This window comes from Corvus brachyrhynchos, unplaced genomic scaffold (assembly GCF_000691975.1).
Source record: "Corvus brachyrhynchos isolate BGI_N302 unplaced genomic scaffold, ASM69197v1 scaffold616, whole genome shotgun sequence".
NCBI lineage: Eukaryota > Metazoa > Chordata > Aves > Passeriformes > Corvidae > Corvus > Corvus brachyrhynchos.
The window spans coordinates 1656951-1667726 of record NW_008238831.1 but is presented as its reverse complement, the minus strand read 5'-3'; the positions used below and the strand labels follow the sequence as shown (position 1 = coordinate 1667726).

Below are 10776 nucleotides of genomic sequence, written 5' to 3'. Positions count from 1 at the left end.
CCCTCAAGAAACACCATTTTGGGGGCTTTTGGATACATTTTTCCTCTATGAAGGTCCCTGCAAATGAGGGTCCCCCCTCGATGGAACTCTTATAATGGCACATAAAGAGGTTCTTCTCAAGGGAAGCCCTTTAAAACCAGGGACAGTGGTGTTTTGCCCTCAATTTTAACCTTAAGATGATGAAAACGGGGCAGTTTCCCTCAATTCAAATCCATCAAACAGCACCATAAAGGCTTTCTTCTTCCATTTTGATACGAAAATAATGGAAAACGGTGATTCCCTGCCAATTGAGATACAAAATCATGAAAACGTTGTGTGTTCCTTCAATTGAGACCCTCCAAATCATAGATGAAGTGGGATCCTCCTAAGTTCAAACACAATTACAGAAACTGAGTGTTTTCTCCTCCATTTAAATCCTTTTTCTTCTCATACACCCCCCCACTTCAAGGGAAAAGTGGCAAAACCACCCCCTTCTCCACGAACCCTTCTGCTCTGCTCATTGTTGCACTGGTTTGGAGCTCAAATACTCGGTAAATCATGCCAGCACAGGCTGCAGCACCTGAGGAAGCTGAGGCAGGAAGAGGCCTGAGCCGCCCAGCTCAAAACCAGTTAATTCATGAGCTCACCAGTCCTGAGTAACTCTAGCAATAAACTGGCACTTCTGGGAAAGCAGCCTTGGCTAAAACACACTGAGACAGCAGCCCAGCATTCCAACAAAGCACATTCCACAGGGCAGCCTGGAATAAAGGAGCCTTTTAGACATCTGCTCTGCCTTATTTCCTGCCTGCCACACACAGCAAAGGCCTGGCCTTTAAACACCTCCTGAAAACTGGGTGAGATCAGACTGCGAGACAGAGAACTGACAATAAAGGGGAAGAGATGCTGGGGCTGTTACTGCACAGACTTTCCCCAGAGTCAAACTCCCAACACGATCCCAGGAGTGTTAGAGCCACAGTTCTGGCTGTTCCTCCTTTCCATTTGCTAAGAAAGCAAATTCCCAAGTAAACATAAAGTACAAACAATGTGCAAAGAGTTCTTGGCTCCAACCAGGACTTGGAGAGGGGCAGGGTTATTTCCTGGATTTTGGTTTAGTTTGGGATCAAGGGGGTTTGGTTATGGGGTTGGAGTGTTTTAGATGTTTTATTGCATTCTCTACACAGAGCTTGAGAGAGAGAGAACTGGCAGGAGAAGGGAATGAAGACAGCACAAGTCAGAGCAGGATGGGCAGGTGGAGCACTGAGGGACCAGAAACCCTGAGCCAGTCTTGTTTCAGAGCCTCCTGATGCACTCTGAGGCAGAAATAGGAAGACTTTTATTACTACAGCAAGATCACGCAGGGGGAGGAAAATCAGCAGGGAGGAAAACAGAGAGTAAAAACTTGAGAGTTTTTGGACAGGGAGGAGTAGAAATTCTCCAGATGTCTGTCAGACAAAAGCCTCTAACAGGCTCAAAGCAGTAAAACCAAAACTTATTTGCAAAGTTGACTTTTGCCACCCCCCCTGCAAAAGTCCTGCCAGTGCAGGACCAGTCCCCACCAGTACAGGACCGGTCCCCACCGGTCCCCACATACCTTTTTTTCTTGGTCTTCTTTTCTGAAGCACTTTCTCCAGTGCTAATTAAGGGAGCAAAAATAATGGCTCTGATTAATGCAATAGGAAAATGAAATAACTAGCAGCACAGTGAGGCTGAGTTCAATATTCAAAGGGCACTGGGCAGCTCAGTCCCGTGCAAAGCAGAGCAAAGGGGAGGAAAACCCAGCAATTCACCTCTCATTTTCTGTGCTATTTATGCTCTACTCTCCCCTTTGCCTCCTTTTGTATGGACAGCAGCAGCTGGGATGCACAAGGCACAGGAGAAAAGGGTACAAAAGTTGTGTGTAGCCATATTTAGCAATAACTGAATTGATTGAAATAAAGGGTAAAAGCTTGACTCAGCCTGTATCTTTCACCTTCCTTTCAAGTGCAAAAAGAAGCAGAAAAATCCATTCATATTGATGCTTTCCAGGTATGTGTCTTTCAGATTCCCAGGTGTTCATCCCCTCACAGAGTTTTAGTGGTGACACAGAAGAAAGTTCTTTGTGTGCTGCCAGAAAAACGAGATTTCTCCAATTTTTTATTTTCACACCTGAAGTATGAAAACATTATCATCACACAGAAGAGTTCTGCACACTCTCCTGTGGGCAAGGGGAAGACTCCCTGATATGCAGATTCCAATCCCTCCTGTCCATATTTACATCCCTAAGGCCTCAGACCCTCTGTAGGTAACCATGGGGTTCCCAGGTGAGAGGAGTCACTGTGAGAACAGAATTAAACCCCAAAGCACCTCTGAGGAGACAGCGCCTGACTCTGGGAGTGCCTCCCTCTCGCGTGGAAGGTGTGGGTTACTCAGGAGTTACTCCAGGAGTTCCTACTCTGCCCAGGCCAGGCCTGCTCCGGACACTCCCCGTGCCCTCAGAGCCACAAACCCAGCTCAGGGCTGGGCTCAGAGCTCCAACACCACCAGCAATGAGCACTCCCTGAGCCCCCTGCCCTCCCAGCCCTGCTCTAGGCTGGGCAGGCACTGAGGGGCTCACTGACACCTCCAGTGTGGCTCTTCAAAGGTGGTAGCACAGGTGCTCCACAGCAGACCTGTGGGAGACCCAACTTCTCCACGGGCAAGGAAGAACCTCCCAAAGCAGGTGACACAAAAAGCTCTGGTGTGGCCCAGGAAGTTGTTTCTCCACGAAGGAAAAGCTCCATCCTTGGAAGTGCAGCACTGGCAGCCAAGGAACAGGATCCCTCCTAGCACAGCTGAGGAGCTCATGGTTATACAAGCCCTGAGAACCCAGCCTGGTGCACCAGGATTAAACCCTGCTCCCACCTGGGGGTTACTCAGGCTCCCGTTCACAAGAAAATTTTTCCCAGCATGTGTCCCTCACTGAGAGCCCAAAACCTCCTTTAGTGCCAGACTGGCCAGGCCTGTAACTCTCACATTAAGTGATCCTACACTCAGACCCAAGGCCAAGGACCAGAATAAGGAATTGCACCCTCAATTCACCATCCTTCAGTGGTAAGCTACAGAATTTACCAGAAACAGGGCAGAAAAGGAACAAGGAAATAATGTGAGCCTTTAACTCAACCTTAGCCTAAAAATCTTGAGTCTCTGAACAGACTCTGCCTCCAAATGGAGCCAAGTGTCAGAGTCCAAGCACTCCCGACCTGGCCACAATACTGGGTGATTCTAATTACTTCGCAATTACTCACTGGATCAAAATTCATTTCAGAATCAATCACTTTACATCACTCACAAGCTAATGAGCCTCCACTCCAGGCAGGCTTTCAGGCCTGACTCACAACTGCTGCTGAGCTGGAGCAGCTGAGGAGGCCAAAGAGCCCTGCTTGCCAGGTGCCACCCTTCCCTTCCCCATCGGGAGGCAGCACAAGCTGGGAATGCTCTCCATACTCCCATCCTGGCAGTGGGAAGAGCTGGAAGTGGCAGTGACCAAGCTCTCAGGAATTCCAGGTGCAAGGAGTGGCACTGGGAGTGACCCTGTCCCTCTGCAGCTCCCAAAATCAAACCAAAGCAGGGCAGAGATGATCCTGGCACACTAGAATTTCATGGAAAACTGATGTGCTGCGTTACTTCTGCCTCTGGATCTGCTTGTTGAAACAATCATTAACCTGGGAGGAAGCATTAAAATGCATTCCCAGGGCAAAGTGGAAAGGAGATCAGGTGCCCCATGCAGAATTCTGCTGAGGTTTCTCTGCTTCTCCCACTTTCTCCGCTGCCACAGGAAATCATTGTGCAACTCAGCAAGATGTTTTTACTTTGTGCTGAGTTAAAGCTGACAACCCAACTCTCCTTCACCTGTCTGCCTCCTGCAGCTCCCAGGGAGCGGCAGGAGCAGGGCTGGGCTGGGTTTAACCACAGCTTTGAACAGCAAATCTGAACACAGGACCAGAATTGCTGCTTTGCTATAAATACATGTACAGCTTTCACACCCACCTGCCTGGACAGCACAAAACGATGAATTCAAATAACCAAGGAATTCAGGCAACTGCTCCACTACCAAAAAGGCTCCACCTATTTTAACTTTGGCTCAGTGCACGGTTTTTGTTTCAGACAGGCCAAAACAGTTTTAAGTGATTTCAGGTGAGCACATGTTAATGAAAGGCTTCCATTAAATTAAAGTGTTCATTTTAATCCTCTGGGACCCAAGCACACACATTTCACTTAACACACCAATCAGCTCTAACATTAACACACATCCCACAGTCTAGAGGGAAAGGTCACAGGAAATGGGCTGGGACATCATCTTTTCTTTTCTTTCATTGCTAAACCAGACATTTCACCCTGCCACTCTTACCTCTGTTGCAGCTGGAGTTGCTTTTCTTTCTCCTTAAGGATTTTGGCTAGCTGAGCTTAGATGGATGCTTAGAGCTGTACCAGAACTTGACACCCAAGGAATAACTTCTTTCCACTGGTCACCGCTTACCTCGCTCACTTCACTTTGACTGCTGCTATCTGGCTTTACCTCCTAAAAACAAAGAACAATGCTGTAACATAGCCACCGTTTACACTTGCCCAGCAAACACAAACAGCAACTCACCTTCCTACAGGGAGCCCCTCACCCAGTGTGGGGCGCTCTGCCACAGATTTAATCCATCTGCATCTGAAAGAAAGCGATGACCAAAGTCAAAGTGCTGCATGAGAACGAACTTAACAGCTCTAGCCATCCTGTGTCAATCCAGGAATACCATCTAGTGGCCAAACTACACCTTACACTACAAATTTCCACTCCCCAGGCCCTGTCCTATTACACCTATAGGCCAGGCTATGCAACAGGGCAGAGCAGCTCCGGACCAAACCCATGGAGGCACCTGTGACACAGCAGATAACAAACAAGGGGAAGCAACAAGGAGAGAAAACTCTCGGCGAGAAGAATGACCACAGGCACATCAAAGGGCTAAGGCAGAAGACGCTAGACGCCCAATAGAGACAGAATGCACAATAGACAAGTGACACAACGTGCACTGGGTCTGCTCTGCCTGGCCTACCTCGGCCTTGTGATCAAAAGTTAGACTTTCCCTTTATGGGGCCTAAGGGTCCCCTTCTTGGGTATCCCCATCTCTGAAGCTGACTCAATATTCCCTCCCAGCAAGCCCCAACCTGACACCCCACTTTCATCCCTTTGACTTATCTCACGGACATCCGGGGATGCAAATCCTCCTCGGGTGCAAAAGAAGGCAGCCTGGCCGTCCTGGAAGCTCCTGCAGTCGCCGGGCTGTTCTCTTAGTCGGCTACAGTAAAGAAAACCAAACATCAGTGCACAAACTTAGTGGCACCTCGGCCAAAACCCAACAATTCCAACGCTCACTATCTCCTAAGAAAGCTGGGGTTCTTGGGCCGCACACTTCGGCCACGTTTCAAGGCCGACACCGTCATCGCAGGGTATACCTGGGTTAAGAGGAGACAAGGTGATGTGGCATTGCTGAAACTTGAGCGGACCCTTACTCCTCCTCCTTCCCCAACTCACCACAACTACTTGGCCGTTGCCAAAGGCTGCCCAGACAGCACCTTCAAATGGAAAAGGTAAAGGCTTCGTTGCAGAGTCCCACAACACTTCTGGAGGGCTCACGAGGGCAGTGAGCCAGGCCCATCGGCCAGTCGGTGACGGGGTGTGGCATAACACAAGCAGACCACCTAAAACACACAAATGACTATGGGTGCTTAGAGCTGTACCAGAACTTGACACCCAAGGAATAACAACTTTTTCTTTCCACCGGTCACCGCTTACCTCGCTCACTTCACTTTGACTGCTGCTATCCGGCTTTACCTCCCAAAAACAAAGAACAATGCTGTAACATAGCCACCGTTTACACTTGCCCAGCAAACACAAACAGCGACTGACCTTTTTGCGGGACCCCCCTCTCCCGGTGTGGGGCGCTCTGCCATGGATTTAATCCATCTGCATCTGAAAGAAAGCGATGAAAAATGTCAAAGTGCTGCATGAGAACTTAACAGCTCCAGCCATCCTGCGTCAATATAGGAATGCCATCTAGTGGCCAAACTACACTCTACATTACAAATTTCAAGTGCCCGGGCCTTGTCCTATTACACCTATGTGCCAGACTGTGCAGGGCAGAGCAGCTCCGGACCAAACCCATGCAGACACCCGTGACACAGCAGATGACAAATGAGGAGACGACGAGGAGAGAAAACCCTCAGCGAAAAGAATGACCGCAAACACATCGAAGGGCTAAGGTAGAAAACACGACACAGAACACATGATAGACATATGACACAACATGCACTGGGTCTGCCCTGCCCTGCGTACCTCAGCATTGTGATCAAAAGGGAGACTTTCCCCTTATGTGGCCTTAGGGGCCCCTTCTTGGACAACCCCGCCTCCAAAGCCGACTCAAAAATCCCTCGCAGTGAGCCCCGACCCAACACCCTGCTCTCATCCCCTCTCTGGGTCATAGCCCTCAATCTCTCGGATGTCTGGGGATGCAAATCTTCAGGCACAAAAGAAGGCAGCCTCGCCATCCGGGAAGCTCCTGCCGTCACCGGGCTGTTGTCTCTTAGTCGGCTACAATAAAGAAAACCAAACATCAGTGCACAAACTTAGTGGCACATCAGCCAAACCCCGACAATTCCGCTACTCACCATCTCCTAAGAAGGCCATGGTCCTGGGGCCGCACGCTTTGGCTGCGCTCCAGGGCTGATGCAGTCTCCACAGGGTATGCCTGTGTTAAGGGGAGACGTGACGATGAGGCATTGCTGAAACTTGAGCAGACCCTCGCTCCTCCTCCCTCCCCAACTCGCCGCAACTCCTCGGCCATTGCCCAAGGCTACCCGGACAGCACCTTTGAATGGAAAAGGTAAAGGCTTCATTGCAGAGTCCCATAATGTTTACCAACGGCTCACAAAGTTGGCAAGCCAGGTCCATTGGCCGGTCGGTGAGGGGGTGCAGCATAATACAAGTGGACCGCCTAAAACACACAATGACAATGGATGCTTAGAGCTGCACCAGAACCTGGCATCCAAGGAATAACAACTTTTACTCTCCAACGGTCACCGCTTACCTCACTTGCTTCACCTTGACTGCTGAGATCAAGCTTTACCTCCTATAAATAAAGCAAAGAACAATGCTGTAACACAGCCACCATTTACAACTTGCCCCGCAAAGACAAGTGGTGACTGACCTTCCTGCAGGACCCCCCTCTCCCAGTGTGGGGTGCTCTGCCATGGATTTAATCCATTTGCATCTGAAAGAAAGCAATGACAAAGGCCAAAGTGCTGCATGAGAACTTAACAGCTCTAGCCATCCTGTGTCAATCTGGGAATACCATCTAGAAGCCAAACTACACCCTACATTACCACCATTTATACCTCCCTTTCCCAAGTTCTCATTTCTCAAAGCACACCACCTGGGATCCAACAAGAGCATGCATTGAGACAAAGGGCTAGAAAACTGCAAGACACCGCCATACCACTCCTTCTGAGCCCCACATGGACCGGCCGCAGTCAGTCCATCTGAGGTGTGGCTCAGGTGGCTAAGCAAAGCTACAGCTTACCTGTAAAGTCTTCTTTCTACTCCACCTACCCCCCAGTCTATTCCACAGGGCAGAGGAGTTCCAGGCTAAACACAAACAACACATTATGCTACAATCAGCATGACACAAGGACAATAAAAAAAGCTCTCAGGGAGAAGAATGACAGTGAGGACCGAGATGACTGCCAAAAGAGACCACCGATGGCATGGCAACGGTGGATGGAGGAGCCTCTAAGGAGTGGAAGAAAAGACTGTAACAGAGTGACTCATTATAAGAACTGTCGGTCACAATGATCAAGACAGCTGCAAGACAATGCTACATTCAGAATGCTCCCCATATCCTTACAATCTTATAAGCCCCAGGACATTACAACTCACAGCTGGAAAGGATGGATAGCAATACAGCCGGGAACAAGGCCTCAAAAGACATCCAACTCAATGCTTCCGAGATGCGATTCTGAGACACGGCCAAACCCACCGATAAGAGAACAAATTATATTGGCAACGTGCCGAGAAGTGAGAATGTTCAAGAACCTAGGGATGACGCCTAACACTTGGGATAAGGTCCTGGAGGGTAAAAGGCAGACACATCTGATCCAAGGGAGCCTGAAAACACGGTAGACAACACAGCACACTAAACAACACAGACTGGAACTGCTCTGCACTGCACACCCTACGGTTGCAATCAAAAGTAGAGCAGCTACCTTTAGCTGTCCTAAAAGGCCTTTTAGAGGGCATCCCTTACCCCTGCACTAACTACTAAATCTGTCCCAGGAATTTCTGACTCACTACCCTGCTATCATCCCATCTCCAAGTCATAGACCCCGACTTATCTTTCAGATGACCAGTAACATAAATCCACATGGGATGCAAAATGAGTCCTCCTCGGCAGTCTTGGAAGGCCCTGCGATAGCCGGGTTAGCCTCTTAGCCAGCTAAGATAAAGAAAACCAAGATCAATACACAAGTTTAGGGGCATACAAGCCAAATCCTGACAATTCATCTGCTAAGTGCATCCAGGTTCTTGAGTCTCTGGCTTTGTCCTGAGTCAAAAGCTGTAGCCATTATTTCAATAGGCACCTAGGTTAGCAAGGGATAAAGTTATATGGCGTTTCTGTGAGTGTGGTGGATGCATTAGTGTGCTCTAAGACATGTAAGTATACCTGCTGCACTTGAGGAAAAGCCTTAGGGGGCCCCTGATGGACACCTTTTCCCACCATGCGGCCTTCAAAATCCCTCCCAGCATTTCCTAAACTGGTTACCCTGTTCATGGTCCCTCTCCCAGTTGCAATCCATGACTTACCTATCAAAAGCTTCAATTTCAGATGTCACCTTTGACATGGAGCAGGTCCCTTTTGTGATATGATGAATACACTGAAAAAAATCTGAAGTTTTATACCTGACACAACCCAGAAGTTACAAAGCTCCTGAAAAAAAAAAAAAAACCAAAAAACCAAAACAAACAAAAACCAAAATTACATAAGCACCTTACTACCCCCGAACACTCAATCCAAAATCATGAGCTTAAATACTCCCTAGGTTCAATGCTATGTTCTTCACTGTATCTTCAAAGTCTCTGTCATGCTAGAGGCTAAAAGCATCTGCTAAAAAAAAAAAAAAAAAAAAAAAAAACTGTGATCTTATTGGCACCACAGAGATGTGTTGGAATGGTGCCTGTGACTGGAATGTTGGAATGGAAGGATACAGACTCTTTAGGAAGTGCAGGAAGGGAATATGAGGGAGAAGAAGGCTGGCCGGGCCCGCCTCTCGTTCCCACAATGCCTGGGAAAAGGGAGGAGACAAATAATACAAGATATAAAAGCCCTTAGAGGAGCTGCAGCTGTTTGGCTCCTCTTACTTAAATTCGACATGAGCAATGGGCTGAATAGAGGAATAAAACTTCAGGGAAATGATAATATCTCCTTTTTTACTAGAGCTTCATCAAATGAAAGGGCAGGGACTGGGTAAGAAATAAAACTTAATGTTTTGGTAGCATCGATAGATAAATGGGATAACTAGTTGTTAATTTGCATAGCTGTTCCTTAGTGATTACTAAGTAGTACTCTACATGTGGCTGAGTAGGGTGGAGAGAATAGTAATGATACAAATGGTATAGCTCTCACTGAGACTTCTAATTAGGGCTATATACATTACAATGAAGAACAATAGACCCAGGGTGGTGTTAGGATTATGTATATGCTGGGCTCGCTCCCACACGAGATATTTGGTACCGGGGCACGGATAGAAGTGCCCTGAAATGCAGATTTAAACCCTTAAAATGCTGAAAAAGAGAGAGCTTCCTTTGACTGAACCCCTTAAACTGAGGAAATGGGGTGTTTACCTCCACTTAAACCGGCCCAATGGCAAAAAAAATGGCTTCTCCCCTTTAAATTAATCCCCTGAAAAATAGGGAAATGAGGGGGGTTCCTCACTTTAAATCTCCCAAAGGATGGAAAAAGGGGGATTTTTCCCTCAGTTCAAACACTTTAAAAGGAGGGAGAAACTGGGCTTCGTGCTCAATTTAAACGTAAGGATGATGAAAATATGGGAGTTACCCTTAATTCAAACCCATAAAATGGCACGGTCAAGGTTTTCCTCTTCTGTTTAAACCAGAAAATAATGGAAGATGGGGATTCCCTGTCAATTGATACCCCTAACAGCACAGAGAAGGCAGGGTTTCCTTCAAATGATACCGTTAAAATTGTAGGGGAGGGGGATTCACCCTCAATTTGAACACAGACAATTATGGAAAAGGAGGTTTTTTCCCTCAATTTAAACCCTTTTCTCCTAATAACCCCTTTCTTTTCTGCAGGCAGGGTGGAGGGACTAGGGGCTCTGGGGAGGGACTGACAAGATAAAAGGGGAAAGTTGAAAGTTTCTTCCTGGTACCCCACATGCTGCCCCGCCTGCTCATGTGCCTGGATACATCCAGCTGCTCCCTAGCCCCTGCTGGATGCTCCAACCGTCGTTCCTGGAGGGACTCTCGGGATGCCTTCATTGGCCCCTCTGCACTAGCAGCTCCCCGTGCAGGTGTGCCTGGGTAACCCTCTGAAAGCAGCTGCTCACCCTTGGATTTTGGTCCTAAGGGAAACTCCAAGTTAAGAATAATCAAAATGGGAAACAGTTCTCATGAAACTCAGCTTTCTAAACCTTTATTTGGGCTAAAAAACAATAATGGGAATGCCCTTTGCAGAAAAGCACCTGTGAGGCACAGCAGGCTTCAAATGCCTGTCAGCAGGA

General features: G+C 48.0%; 1 long non-coding RNA gene across 3 annotated transcripts; it reads right to left on the bottom strand.

Moving 5' to 3' along the window:
• Positions 1–6: 6 nt before the first annotated feature.
• On the bottom strand, positions 7–8454 carry LOC108447631. 3 transcript variants are annotated; one of them, XR_001863291.1, is made up of 10 exons: positions 7188–8454; positions 7068–7109; positions 6649–6974; positions 6317–6571; positions 5777–5953; positions 5516–5682; positions 4589–5436; positions 4346–4516; positions 1571–1612; positions 7–1289 (listed from the first exon to the last, which is right to left on the bottom strand). It is a non-coding gene; the product is annotated as an uncharacterized LOC108447631 (long non-coding RNA). The 3 variants fall into 3 exon arrangements; XR_001863290.1 differs by having other exon boundaries at positions 7–1612; positions 6649–6728; positions 6849–6974; XR_001863289.1 differs by having other exon boundaries at positions 7–1612.
• Between the last annotated feature and the right edge of the window lie 2322 nt (positions 8455–10776).